Below are 16,611 nucleotides of genomic sequence, written 5' to 3' on the forward strand. Positions count from 1 at the left end.
AGCACAAGTCTTCCATACACCACAAAAGCACCAAGGGGAGAGTAAATGAACCTGAAAGGAGTCTAGTTAATCCCATGACAATATACTTCAATGGTGGAGAAGCCCTGTATCTCTTAGGCCAAGGGAATTCCTTTTCAAATGACCCCAAAATTTACTGTGCCTGTGCAGAGGGAAAAAAAAAGGCAAAAAGCACAAAATATGTTTTATTTTATTATAATTTTTATATGTTTATTTATCTAGATTTTGTCGGTTTCTTTGTTTTGGTGTGGATATTGAAGCTGTTGTCTCCATTCTTATTTTTTTTAATAATTTTTCTCTTCTTTCTTTATGTGCTTTGCCAGCTTTTTCATCTCAAGACTGTGGTTTTTATGTGGTGCTTATCTTTATTGTTGGAGTGCTCACTGGATATTTTATTTAACACTTCTTTTTTGTACTGATGTGGTGTTTCACCTTCTTTTTCCCCTTTGTCTCTCAAACTGAGGATGAGAGCCTCTAGAAGGACCCCTCCCATTTTCGATGTTTTTGATTTTTACCCCAGTTTATTACTTTTCCTTTCTTCAAACAAAACCACATACCAAATTATCAAGTTCAGCCTCCCAATTAGAGGGGGAAACAAGGAAGGTACCAAGACCAAACAGGTGTAGGATCAATAAGTAGTAAGCTAGGCACAGAGAGGATCACTCATGCTAGCCCCAGGGGTGAGGGAGGAGGTTATGGGAGGCTGGACGGGAATGGAGGTGGAGGGAGGACAATTCGGTGATGGGAATTCCCCTGTTTTTATGTTAATATGTACCTAAAATATTATTGTGAAGGATATGTAAGTCACTATGTTTAAAATAAAAATATATTATTAGTGAGACACATTTGAGATGGCTGTTTTTAACTCTCCGAATATGCATTCAATGAGTTTACTTTCAATGTTGCCTACTGAAAAATACATTCAGCCATAACAGATCCAATATGACAGCGGTAATCTCTCATGGTATTCCATTGTTTTTATTTTTCTTGTCTTAACAAGTTGATTCCTAAAATTCAACTTGGACAAGAGAAAAACTAAATATAAATTAAAATATTTCAAGATTTTTAACAGTAAAAACAACTACATGAATTTAATAAGCATGTCAGAAATGAAAATGTAAAACATATGATTTTATTTTTCTGCTACTCTAGGAAACTAAAACTCTAAACATTATATGGCATCGATATATTTTTGATTGAATTTATGCTCTCTTATTGTGAACTGATAAATAAAAATATTAAGTTTTTCTTACTTTAAAAATATATTATTAATAAAAATATAATTAAATAAAAAAAGAATCAAATTGGGAGCTGGAGCGATGGGGCAGGTAGTAGGGCATTTGCCTTGCACACACTAACAGAGGGACCATGGTTTGATCCCCCAGAGTTCCATATGGTCCTCCAAGCCAGGAGTGACTTCTGAGCACATAGTCAGGAGTAACCTCTGAGCCTCACGGGGTGTGGCCCAAAAACAAAGAAACAAAACAAAACAAAAAAGAATCAAGTAGACTATAATGTATTTAGTGGCTTGATGACCATCGAAAGCATACTAAAAGACTCTGTGAAGTTCCATATTCAAATATCAGATGAGGTTCAAATATCAGATAAGATTATTTATTACACTCCTTTCTTCAATTACTAATTTTTGCATTACGTCCACTCATTCTTTTAAGATTTTGCTGTTATGTTCTGTCATAGCTCTTAACACTGAATCATATACATGTAATACATTAATTTTTCTTAACCTTAAATCACCTCTACTTTCTTACCGTGAATGTTCTTCCATCTTTCTCAGTGCAAAATGCACATGCTAATGTTCTATAATTTGACACCATAAATAGCGAATTCTCTTTTATTATCTCAATCAAACTCTCTCAATCTATTCCTATCATCTCCTGTTTTTGTGAGTCATCACCTCAAATTCAGTGATATCTCATTTTCTATATGTCACATTCATTTATCATCTCAACATTTTTCAGCTTTGTTCATTTTTACTTTGATTTTTTTACGCTGTACTCACCCTATATTAAATTTTTTTTACCATGCCCATAACTCTTTATGCATAGTGACCATTGTATTACTTTTCAACAATAAATTTAAACAAAATAAACAAGTTTCTCATAGGCATAATCTAACACTACCACTTCACTTATTATTACTTTATGATTTCTCCAACTTCAATAATGCATATTCTCCAGAAATAATTTTTCAGAATTTTCAAATCTTTTTAAAAGGTTTAAAAGAGTAGCCAGATATTTGGAATACGTATGGTATTTAAATCACTGTTTCAATATTTTATTAACATATCTTTAAAAGAAAAAATAAATTGAGTTTATACTTCAGTAACAAAAATTTAATATAATGAATGAGAATTTTTAGTAGGTTTTTCCTATAAAGGTCTTGGATTTATTATAACAAGATTTTCTACTCTCCAATAATCAATTTTCACTACTTATAGGGAAATGGCATAGCTACTGAGAATTCATTCCTTTAATTTTATTTACATTTTGATGAATCCTAAATGCATGCTTTCAATAAAAACTTCATTTCAGAAGATTAGATTCATAAACAAATGATTAAATTATATCTTCTGTCAATATTTATTAATCATCATAAATTAAATTTTCCAGAAAACCAGATAATACTATAATAGGTAGTGCACTTACTAGGTCAAATCTAGCATTGATCCTTGGCACTGTGTTCTTTCAAGAAATGCTAGTTGTAGTCTTGTGGTCCACAAGTTTCAATGTGGCACTACTGATCATCATTAACGTATGACCTGAAGAGTATTGCAATCTCAGACCCTTTTATGTAACTATAAAACTGCTTTTCTTTTTTGGGGGGGGTACCACATCTAGCATCACTCCCCTGGATCTGCACTCAGAAATTACACCTGGCTGGCCCAGGGAACCATATGGAATCAGGGATTGAACCTGGGCCATCCTCTTAGAAGGCAAATATACTACTTACTTTGCTATAAGTCTAGCCCCACAAAATCTGTTTTCTGAATATTAGCAGGAGTGGTTTCAATAGACCCATAATCACTGCTTGGATATCCCCCTCTCAATAAATAAATACAATGGGCAAATAAAAATCTCAACATATTTATTCTTTTATAGGGTCATATTTTCTATCTGAGATATTGTAATTATTGTGTTAGTTTACACCCAAAAATAAACTTGGACTTCTCTCTAGAATAACTCCGTCAATAAAGTTTGTTGGTATGCCATTATTATTAACAATAATTTACTTTTCATTACTTTTATTACTAATTTACTTCCATATTCTTTTACTACTTGTTGAACAATCACAATTTTTTATATATTCTGTCTATGATATGTCAACTCCTATTAATTAACTCCAACCTATTTTTCCAAGAGATAATTAAATGTATAAATATATGAATTCATTGGCTGAAGAAAGAATTAAGAATATAGGGCACTTTCTTGCATTGATGACCCATATTTGATCCCTCAAACCCTATGTTTGGAGATTCCTAGCACCTCCAGGAATGATTCCTGAGAGCACAACAGAAACACTGAGAATGCTGGTTGGGACACCAAACTCAAAGTAATAATAATAATGACAATAATAATAAAATTCATGTAAATACTATAAATCTTAAATTCATTTTGTCTTATTCAAAGGCATTTTTTCTTTTTTTCTTTTTTCTTTTCTTTTTGGATTTTGGGCCACACCCGGTGACACTTAGGGGATAGTCCTGGCTATGTGCTCAAAAATTGTTCCTGATTTGGGGGACCATATGGGATGCCAGAGGATAGAATCGCAGTCCATCCTAGGTTAGCATGTGCAAGGCAAAAGCCCTACTGCTTGCACCACTGCTCCAGCCCTCAAAGTAATTTTTAAGTTGGACAAGAACCTATATTATATACACCTTGTGTTGGCTTTTTGTTGTCAATTTTAAACACTCATATAATTCTGTTATATCAATAGGTACGGCTATTAATAGTTGTGAACCACATGAGGCATTTTTCCACTTGATCAATAGAAAAGGAACCATAGAACTTGTGTTTCTAGAGAATTTGCGCATAAAACTTTCTCAAATCATTCAGTTACCTTTCAAATAAAATAATTTTATAGAGCCAAAGTGACGTACAGTGGGTAGATCTTATCTAGTTTGCAGTCAACACAGGCTTTATCCCTGGCAGTCCATATGGTCTATAGAAAAATCTAAGCACTCTTTCATATGGCCCCCAAATCAAAAATCTAATATTATAAATTATTCACCAATTCTATTTAAAAAGGCATTCTGTACATCTGATTCCTTATATTATTACCTTATGTTTTAACAGTGATTTTTACTCCAATCTGATATACTCCTTATATATACATATACATATATTCTGAAATAAATATTTTTAATATTGATGCAAAATTAAAAATATTTTTGAAATATATGTCTTATGAAAATAAACATGTTTTCTGCACTATTATTATTTTCATATAATTTTAAATCATTGTGCTTGTAGATTTTTAAGAATATACTTTAAGATAAAATATTTAGTGTATATCAAGATATTTTATCTATTATAAATGACATAAAAATTTATAAGGACTTTAGTATAGACAGCTCTTTTGTGATCTATGTTTGTGGGATACAGCACATAAAAACTTAAAACAGAACTAGAATTTCCAGTAGAGCTATTTTTGTCAACTGAAAAAGGTTTGCTATTCATTACAAGTATGGAAGATTAAAAATATATATTGATTTTATCAGTTTGGATTCCATCTGTTTGTAGATAACAAGAGTAATATTCACAGTCCAAGATACCATAGAAGTTTTAGATAACATTGTTTTATTTTATTATTTTACAGAAGCCAGAGACTATAATGGTCAGGGGAATAGCCTGTGTATGACCCTCATGGATTATAGCCCTAAAACTTCATATGCTTCTCCAAGTCCTGCCAGTAGTGATCCTGACTGAGTAAAGTAAGGAAATATCTTGTGATTAGCAGTTGTAGTCTGAATAAAGCAAAAATATTGTACCACAGATTCTAAAAATTTGATAAAATATATGAAAATGCACGGGGTCAGAAAGGTGGGGTAAAGGGTTAAGGCTTAAGGGGTAAAGGGGTTGCCTTGCCCACGCTAGCATAGGACGGACAGATGTTCGATCCCCATATTGTCCCCCAAGACAGGAGCGATTTCTGAGCACATAGCCAGGAGTAACCCCTGAGGGTCACGGGGTGTGACCGAAAGAAAAAACAAAACAAAAAATATATGACAATGTACATTTAAGAAATAATTAATTTAACTACTTAATTGTCATATGTTAAATATTCTGTTTGCATACTTTCTGAAACAGAAGTGGTTAAGTATAATTCACTGTACCATTTTGTTACATTTAAATTATCTTCATAATTAATTGTAACACTTTAAGAAGCAATATAAATTATAAAATTATGTTATTTATGAACATTAATTTATAAAAAATATAGTTAAATATATTGGTTAGATACAATTTTACTTATCAAAGATAAATTTATTTAGATATTTAAAATATCTGATATTATTTTTATAAAATAGTTGCATAACAATATATAATATTGTTATGTATATATATAATATATATAATATAATATAAAATAATTACATAACAATTTTACTTATCAAAGATAAATTTATTTAGATATTTAAAATATCTGATATTATTTTTTATAAAATAGTTACATAAAGAAACTTTGAAAGTCACTAAAGCAATCAGAGCGCAAACATATTAGAATTAATAGGTTAGAAAAGGCTTCTAATTCCCTAAGGACCTGATTATCTTTTGTGAAGCAAAGTTTCATAAATTCCAATGTTGAAAAAGGAAGGAAAAAAAAGACCTTGTCTTTTCCATTCCTATACAAATGTAATTGCTGGATTGTTTCTCCCAGTGCATGTATTTAAGGGATGCTGAAAAAAATGTATGTCATTATAAGCATAGGGCATGATAGGTCACCATTCTGTAATGCGCCATTAATAATGAATTTTTTTCAGGGCATAAAATTGACATTAATGCCTTCATCTATAAAATTATTGTTCTCCATTATGCTCCCTGGAAACAAAATAATCTTTAAAAGAGATAGCTCAATTTTGCTCAGGGTGATACAAGTCTGTAATACATGTTCTTACCTTAAATATGAACTTCTAATGGTGGGAAGATATTCAGTGGCCTAATAGAATTTGAAACTATGTTGAATATTTTGAATTATATTTTTTTTTGTTTTTTGGGTCACACCCATTTGATGCTCAGGGGTTACTCCTGGCTAAGTGCTCAGAAATTGACCCTGGCTTGGGGGGACCATATGGGACGCCGGGGAATTGAAGCACAGTCGTGTGATCTTTCCTTGCAAGGCAGACACCTTACCTCTAGTGCCACCTTGCCGGCCCCTATGCTGAATATTTTATTTTATTAAGAAAGGGAGTAAGGTTTATAAACCTAAATGATTTCCTCAAGGTCAGAGATTACTTAGAGCATGAGAAGAGAGACACTTCCAATATAGTTTTGCATAAACCTATAATGTTTACTAGAATTTTTTCTGAAATGCATCTTTATTTTAAAATGATCTTTTTGTGTTTGAAGATTTATAAATGTTTGTATTGAATATTTTATTTTATATTAAACCACAAAGAATCTTGTTTCTTTGGTAATTTATCTTACAGCAAATTTAATACTATGAAGTCAGAAAACATTAGCACCATGGCTTTATGTATTCATCTTCATATGATGCTACAATTTAAAATGATTATAAAAAATTCTTGTTAACAAAAATATATTTATCAAATATCATTCTATATAAGTTTTTTAAAAAAGAAGAGCTTCCTAAACCTTATGTTAGTGTTTTAATAATTTTATTAGTGATTCAATAATTTTCAAAAATATACATGCTGCTGAACTTCTTTCCTTTTTCTGCCATAGATTTAGTTTTTTTTTTCAAAATTCTATTTTTTAATAACTATGCTTTTTTTCTTCCTGAAAAATATGTATTATGATCAGTTATGGCAACTATGTGATGCATTTTCTTCAAATAAATTTAAAAAAAATGGGGGGTGGCACACCTGGTGATGCTCAGGGATTACTCTTGGATATGCAGTCAGAAATCACTCCTGGCTTGGGGGAACACATGGGATGCTGGGAATTGAACCAGGGGATTGGAACAGAGTTTGTCCTAGGTCAGCCATGTGCAAGGCAAACACCCCACGCTGTGCCACCTCTCTGGACCCTCTATATAAATATTTTTTATTCTTAGAAAATATATAACATACAATATTATTATATTGTTTTCTTGGTTTTGGCTTTTGTAAAAGTTTACTTCAGTGAATAGACTGACCTCAATGATCACTTGTGGCATTGTTTAGTAGACTTTCTGGTCTACTTTAGTGGTCTAATTTAGTAGACATGATGGGGTCAAGGAATCCAAACCAGATTGACCACATGAAATAGAAATGACTTACCCTGTGTACTATCTTTCCTATCTATGAAGAATTCTTTATTGTTGCTTTTTGTTTATTTGATTTGATCAAACAGGCGTGTATTAGAAAATTTCGGAAAAAAAATCAAAGATCTGATGATTGTCAGTAGATATTTTGTCATAAATGTCTACTAATCTTTTACATATATAGGAATATTTTATTTATAATTTTATACAACAAAAAGGTCTTTAAAATGGAATGCCTGTAGTTTCTAAAGTTTGAACGGAATTCATAATAATATCGGCAGGAATACTAAAATAATGTAAATATTAAAATTTCTTTTTTTGGACCAGCATGATAGCGCAGCAGTAGGCATTTTACCTTGCACAGCCTGATCCAGAATGGACCTCGGTTTGATCTCCTCTGTCCCATATGGTCTTCCAAGCCAGGAGCAATTTCTGAGTGCACAGCCAGGAGTAAGCCCTGAGGTCAGCGGGTTTGGCCCCCAAACAAACAAACCAACCCCTTCTTATTTTACATATTTTATTTAGCCATACATGTCTTAATAGAACAGCAAATATGTTGTGACTATCTTCTTAAATGATCTTACTATAATAGCATGAGAGTTGATTGAAGAGAAAATGATTGCGTGACAATGAGTAGGTCTAGTTGAAGAGCATTCACCAATTTGTCAAAGAAATAATATTTATTTCATTTTCAATTGTTCACTCAATATGTAATAGATTTGTTTGTAAATTTTAAAATTAGTTTTTAAAAATATTCTACTGTCTTCAATTTATACTCTTTTCCCAATAAATTTCTTACTATAAATCACTTCATATTTAAAATATTATCAGTCAGTAGAATTATTCATCCCTAAATATTCATTAAATTTTAACATTTTGTAACTGTTTCTTTACTTAAGAAAATAGTATGTGATGTATAAAAACTTGTATTGAATTTATTTCTATTGGATAGTTACAATCTCCAATAAAGAAAAAAATTAATAGCATCATGCTCCATCTGCTTTAATCTTATATGAGTAAATAAATGTGGATTCAATTTGAACAACACAAATAGGACATATTAACATAAAAAAACAGCATCCTTTAAGAGTAAATGCAAATACTTTGATAATACTCAATATAAAAATAAAACTTTAAATGAAACCAAATTATCAAAATATATAGTACTTAAAGAAAGTTAGAGTTGCAGAGCATTGGAGCAAAATTTAGCATCCTGAGGTTAAACCTTCATATTCTTATGCCAGTTAATTTTTCATTTTTATATCAGTTAACTTTTATGTTAACTAATTTCTTAAAAATCTAAATCCTAGAATGAAACAAAAAATTCTCTTTATAGAGTTTTAAAATTTTTTATAGTCTTTGGAAATGATATTTAGAAAAGTAAATATACATGTTTTTAAAACAAGAAACTGGAATTGATCTCACACCAATTATGTAAAGATAGTGTTTAAAGACTTTAACTTAAAACAAAATTCATGAAATATATTAAATAAAACTTAGGCATAACACTCAATAAGTTTAAGTCTGATGCATCTTGAGCTAATCACAGAGCAAAAAAAGCATTAATTAAAACAAACAATTGACTATATCAAATTGAAAACAAATGGCAAGAGAAAAGAATCAGACTTAAATTATATTGCTGGTTAAATTGTGTTTTCAATCAATATAGATTTTAATAGCTACTGTTCTTTTCTATGCCCCACTGCAAACAGAAAATTATGTATCATGGGGCAGAGAGATAGCATAGAGATAGGTTGTTTGCCTTGCATGCAGAAAGGTGGTGGCTCAAATCCCAGCATCCTGTATCATACCTTGAGCCTGCTAGGTGTGATTTCTGAGCATAGAGCCAAGAGTAACCTCTGAGTGCTGCTGGGTGTGACCCCCCCAAAAAAAAAGAAAAGAAAATTATGTATCATGGCTCCAAGAGATAGCACAGAGGTAGGACATTTGCCTTGCATGCAGTGAACCCAAGAGCAACAGTGCTTTGAATCCCAGAATCTTATCTGGTCATGTGAGCTTAACAGGAGCTATTTATTTCTGAGCACATAGCCAAGAGAAACTCGAGTGTCATCAGGCATGACACAAAACCAAAAAAAGAAAAAGATAGAAAGAAAGTTTGGGTGGTTTAATTAGCACATTTCCAGGGAAAGTTATAATTTTTAATGTTGTTAGCTATACAATTGGCAATATTTTTCTTTCTTTCTTTTTTTTTTTTTTTTTTTTTTTTGGTTTTTGGGCCACACTCAGCGGTGCTCAGGGGTTACTCCTGGCTGTCTGCTCAGAATTAGCTCCTGGCAGACACGGGGGACCATATGGGACACAGGGATTCGAACAACCACCTTTGGTCCTGGATCGGCTGCTTGCGAGGCAAACACCGCTGTGCTACCTCTCCGGGCCCAATGGCAATATTTTTCAATTGTTTCAGTGGTTGATAGTGTACATTATGTAGCAAATTATCAATTCATTCTTAAAATTTTGTCTACTAAAATGTTCCAATATCTTTGCCCTCAGAAATCAATAGAAAATAAACTGGATACTATAAAACCTTATTACAATACTCATTATATGAATGTTCAGCAAACTTATTTTAAATATATATATATATATATTCATATATATATAATCTGCAGAAATGTTCTTACGATTTTTTGTTTGTTTGATTTTTGGCCACACTCTGGGATGCTCAGGCATTACTCCTGGCTATGCACTCAGAAATCGCTCCTGGTTTGGGGACCATATGGGATGCTTGTAATTGAACCAAGATCCATCCTGGATCAGCCACATGCAAGGCAAATACTCTACAGCTGCTCTATCACTCCATCACATGTTCTTACAATTTTTGAAAAGTTTATGGAAAAAAACTCGGATGTTCTAGACTTGTTTCACAATGTTTGGTGTAAGAATGTTTAAGAATTTTTCAATTAAGTATATCTACAGAATGATTTTATAAAAAATTGTCATATGCATAAGACAAGGATATGGAAAAAAGATGATTGTTTTGAAAATGATTTATACAATCTAACCTTTCAGAAATTTATAGCCAAATTTTACTGTGCCTATGCAAATTAAGAACCACTTTTTATAAGTTCTGATCTGGGGTTCCCATAGTAGATCAAAACTTTAGTAGCCTTTTTAAAATTTTTGTTTGAAAAGAAAGGCTTGAGTTTTAAGATGACATCCAGTTATTGACTCAAATATTAGATGTTCCCTCATCTTCCTCATAAACATAAACCTCTTCCTGTGATATGTATATCCCACCTCTATCTTACTCTTCTGTGAACTGCATGATTAAACTTTGTACTGGGTTAATTAAGAAAGAGCACTTCTGGCTTTTGACACAGAGACACTAGGAGGGAGAAGCTACTGACTTTATGACTCCCTCCTGATTGACTTGGTTTATTAATCCTTCTAGGATATCCTGTTAAACCCATTCTCCTGGGGGTGGAAATATGATATGCGGGGTGATCTCACAAACCATGAGATTTATTTTACAATACAATTTTTCTATAAATTGGTGAACATGGAGACTATTAAACTGAGTGAAATAAATCAGAGGAATATATAAAAAAATATAAAAGAGGGGCCAGAGCAGTGGTACTTCCACTACTAAGTTGAATAGAGTGGTGAGAAAGGGCAGCATTGTCTTGTACCAAATTTTAGGAGAAATTCTTTTAGTTTATCTCCATTAATAATAACATTTGCCACTGGCTTGTGGTAGATGGCCTTGATTATATTGAGAAAAGTTCCTTTCATTCTCATCTTATGAGGGTTGAATGGGTGTTGGACCTTATCGAATGCTTTCTCTGCATCTATCAATATGATCATATGATTTTTGTTTTTCTTTTTGTTGATATGGTATATTATGTTGATTGATTTATGAATGTTAAATCATCCTTGCATTCCTGGAGTGAAACCTACTTGGTCATGGTGAATGACCTTCTTGATGATGCATTGAATTCTATTTGCCATAATTTTATTGAGGATCTTTGCATCTGTGTTCATTAGCGATATTTAGTCAATAATTTTCTTTTTCGGCAGCTTCTCTGTCTGGTTTCGGTAACAAGGTGATGTTAGCTTCCTAGAAACTATGTGTAAGTATTGCTGTTTCTTCAATTTTATGAAAGAGCTTGAAAAGGACTGGTAGAAGTTCCTCTTGAAAGGTTTAAAATAATTCATTAGTGAACCTATATGGGCCTGGGCTTTAGATTTTGGGATGATTGTTGATCACCATTTCAATTTCCTCAGTAGTGATGGGGGCTCTTTAGATATGTTATTTCATCCTTATTTAACCATGAAAGGTTATGAGTTCAAGAATGTGTCCATTTCTGCCAGGTTCTCATGTTTCATGGCATAGAATTTCTCAAAGTAGTCTCTGATCACCCTTTGAATCTCTATAATATCTGTAGTGATTTCCCCTTTTTCATTTCTAATCTGGTTTATCAAGTTTCTCTCGATTTCTTTGTGAATTTTGCCAGTTGTTTATCAATCTTGTATTTTTTTTTTTCAAAAAAACCTGGAAGACTTAACAACAACAATTAACTGCTTTCAGGACAGGGCTCTCTGCATTGTCCTCTAATTGTGGGGTGAAACTAGAGGATGCTCCATATCATCCTGACTTTGATATAGAATATGCACAGATTCCAGGATCTTTAACTACAGAAACCTGACACCAATAACAGTGATTGTGTGAAAAATAAATGTGTATTGGCACTACAGACAATGACTTGGGTTGGACAACCAAGTGTGCCTGGAGCCTAGAAATGGTCGTATGCCAGAAAATTGCCGGGGTAAGGTCTCCTTGTATTTCGACCAAGGCTTTTCCTTTCCATGTCCCCAATATTTTACTGGGCCTATGCAAACAACAATTCCTACGCTAACACCATTTTTTACTGTACTCCTTTAACTCTTATTCTTAAAAAAAGAGAAAAAGTGAAGAGAAAAATAGCTTATTAAATCTTCTGCTTGGCCTTTAATGAATTAATTGGTCTTCAATGATTTTTAAAAATATACTTGCTACTGAACTCTTTCTTTCTCTTCCATCTCGTTAGTCTTCCTACTTTTTAAAAATAATTTTGCCTTTGTTATTCCTGAACAAATGTATTATGATCAATTGTGTCAACTATGTGATATACTTTCTTTAAATAAATTAAAAAATAAGTCAAAAGCAGACCAATATAATAGTATTAAACTTCAGATCAGGAAGTCTCAAGGTCCATCACTTAAACTTTTGAAGTTAACTTAAATTAATATGTATGTGCATGGAACCGTAAAAAAAATAGTATGCCTTCAATGTTAAAGGAGTTACATAAATTTTGTGGCTTTAGATTGCTTTGTGTACAGCTAATGAATGTTCTAATGTACTAAAGTCTGGGGACTTGAGGGACAAAGTAATTGTACATGTATTTTGTTTTATTTTTCTTAATGTTTTTTTTTTGTCTGAAAATTCAAAATTAAGGTGTCAACAAGGGGATTTCTTCTGAGAATTCTGATTATGGGTGATTTTCTTCCCATTGTAACTTCACCTTGTCTTCTTTCTTTGCATCTCTCTCTCCATAAAATAAAAAAAATTACATAAACTATGTAATGACTGCAATCAAGTATAAGGATATGTGGAAGGACATTAAATACATGTGGCTGACATTTAACTGATAAAAGGTCTATATACTATGTAAATTTAATTATATGATATTCTCATAAGAGCAAAAATAGTACTGGTTACTGGAAGTTATATGAAGATGGTTAGAGAAAGATGGTTAAAAACAGAGCATGTATAAAGCAGTGAAAATTCTTTACATCTCATTTAATTGTGAAATCATGATCAATATGTCTGATTTAAAATATAAAAGACTGTGAATGAGTCCTAATATAAATAAATGATGAAATTAAGTTTTAAAAAATATCCCTATACATATAAAATTGCCTTTAGACATGTTAACAATGGCTCCTTGGATTATAAAAAACCTCAGATTAGTTTAAAATTTTTTATTACAAAGACTAATATCCGAGTTGAATATGGAAATGCTCTGTATTTCCTAAAAACCTATATTTATTCGAAAATAAGATAAATCATATAGTAGAAAAAATAGTTTTGAATGGTTTCTATGCAAACTTTCACCATTTACCTTTGGCATGGGAGAATTGTTTAATTTTACAAGCTGTCTTTTTGCAGTGAAATATTTAATAAGTTATACTATAGTTGGATGGTTTTAGATAAATCATTCTTTTTTTAGTCATTTTAGAATATTAATAACATTTAAGTTACTCATACTATTGATGTATATATTTATTGATAAAACTAACATAAATAAAAATGATTTAATCCTTAGCAATTATAAGTAAAATAAACCAGAATTCATACTTTATATATATATTTAAAATGATATAGTGGGAAGAATTTTTTGACAAATGGACTTTTTATAAAATAAAACATAAAAACAAAAGGGATGATTCATAAAATATTTCAACAAAGTATAAATCATAGCAATATGTACTTCTTACACACTTCATTAAATTAAAAAGGTTTTTTTATATTGTAACTAATCTTGCAATCCTGGTTTTTATAATACAAATATATTTTGATGTTTGATTCAAAGAAGTCTGTGACTGCTTTATTTAAAAAATAATGGGACTAGAAACATAGTCCCGCTGGTAAGCATGGTCCTTACATGTGACTGATCTGTGTTCACTTTCAGACATCGTATACCATCCCATGAACATCGCCATGAGTAATCTCTGAACATTATCAGGTAAGTCCCCAAAACAAAAACAAAACAAACAATAAATGTAAAAAGATTCCTCTTTGTAAAAAATATCAGTTTTTTTTTTGGGGGGGGGCGGAGAGAGCACAGCAGTAAGGTGTATGCCTGGCACATGGCCTGGTTCGAATCCTGGAATCCCATATGGTCTCTGGAATCTGCCAGGAGTGACTTTGAAGTGCAGAGCCAGGAGTAACTCCTCAGTGCCGCCTGGTGTGACCCAAAAATAAAAAATATATATATGTAATATATATGTAAATATATATATATATGTCTGTTATTTTATACAATGTTTGAAATTAAATGCATGCACTCTGATATACAAAATGAAGTATGATTTTTAATGTCCAAACTTTGCTATCAGAATATGTCCTATTATAGTGAATTTATGCAATTTTTATGATCAGTAATTTATATAATATTTAGTATTAATTATACTTTCCAACTGTAAAACACTTTAGATGTTTTCTTTTAGGTTTTTCACATTTTACATTATAAAGTTATTGGAGTTCACTATAAACTAAAAACACTAGATTATTTTTCATTTAAAAAATACATAGTTGAGTCAGTAATTGCTTCAAAAAGAAATTTTCTTGAAAGAAATTATAAGCTGATGACATTTCTTATTCAATTAATTTCTGGAATCAAATTTATCATGGAATAATTGTAAGCTTAAAGTAAATGAACGGGTATATATTGACAGATCAAAACTCATGGTAACAAATACGATGGGTAAGTAAGAACCCAGTGTAACATTTTACAGTTAAAATATTCTGATATATGTACATATATTAAAACTATATATTAGACTGTATAATTACTTCCAAATATACAGTACATTGCTTATATATTGTCCAGAATAATTTTTCTTTATTTTTATCTCTTGATTATTCTTCATGCAAAGAAATTATTAATTCTGTGTGATAGTTTTGAACTGCCTTAGTTTTTCCTTCTGTGCTGCTCTAAAACTTAACAAGGTTTTCTTAGTGTTTCAGGTTCAATGAATTTGTGAAGGTTGCAGTTATGTGCATTTCCAATCTTTTCCTTTGAAAACCGAAGGGAATTGAGGTGGTTAGGGGCTGCAGGGCAGCAGTCAACTATTACAGTTTAAAAAAATAATAATATAGTGTTTGCTCTGCTAAGGGAAGAAACAAGGGAATACAAAACTAGGTTTGCAGTTGGGTAGAGAAATATCGACTCCACAAAAGTAAATAGAAGACACAAAATACAGAACATTTCACAGAGCAATATTTAGAGATTAGGTCAGCCTTCAAGTCATTTACTACAAACCAACTAAATTAACCAGAGAAGACTAATGCTAAGGCGAAAAAGCTGGAAGATTTTATCCTACAGATGGATGGTTCAGTGATAAACTAATCTTTTTAAATTCTTTTTTTGAGAAGGCTTTCATAGTAACCATTAATCTCATTGAAAACATATTTATTTTAAAATATATTGACAAAAGTTTTTTAGATATACTGTCAAGGAATCTTAAAAGAGTAAATTTTTCCTCTAATATGAAGTGTGTAGAAAATAATAAAAGTCCTGTAAAACGAATAATTTATAAAATCTAAAAAATATAGTTGCTGCAGCAAGAGTATAGAAATACTTTACTTGCATGCAAAAGACTTGGGTAAAATACCTGGCACCACATATGGTCCCCCCAAATACTGTCAGGAGTAGATAAGCACCACTAGGTGTGGCACAGAAATAGAAAACAAAAGAAATCCAAAACAAAGACAAAAAATCTTTGAATATTTAAAACTAAATGATTAATACCTATTTTATATTCGCTTTAAATAGTTAACTATTAAAATATAAAATTAATTATTGTGTATTTACAAAAACTATTCTTAAAAGACAATAAGTTATAAATGATTCTTAAATAAATCCTTAATGATCCTTAAATAAATTATATATAAAATTTGTAAGCTGTATGCTTCTCATATGAACTATGATACTATCCCAATCTGAAATTTTATTCTTTTGTAGTTTCATATTCTGGCTCTACCTGGTGTTGATCATAGGTCATTCTAGGAGTTATACTTAAGTATAACTCTTAGGGGTGCGCCAGATCCTTAAATGTTGTTGAGGACTGAACCAGGGTTGTCTGTAATCTACCATATTATCCAATATTTAAGCAATTATGGAACTATCTGATCCTATATTTATATGAACATATATACATATATGATACAGTTATGGTACTACCTTGTCTTATGTTTATAAGAACATTCATATATATCTTTATGATGCAGCAATGGTGGTAACTCATTCTATTTATATAGACATATCTATGCCTCTTTACTATGCTTTTATGTATGCCAAATATATATGTTAAAATATTTAATTGTTAGAAAGAGAAAAAAGGGAAAATGAGAATAAGAAATTAGTG

Source organism: Suncus etruscus, chromosome 8, assembly GCF_024139225.1.
Source record: "Suncus etruscus isolate mSunEtr1 chromosome 8, mSunEtr1.pri.cur, whole genome shotgun sequence".
NCBI lineage: Eukaryota > Metazoa > Chordata > Mammalia > Eulipotyphla > Soricidae > Suncus > Suncus etruscus.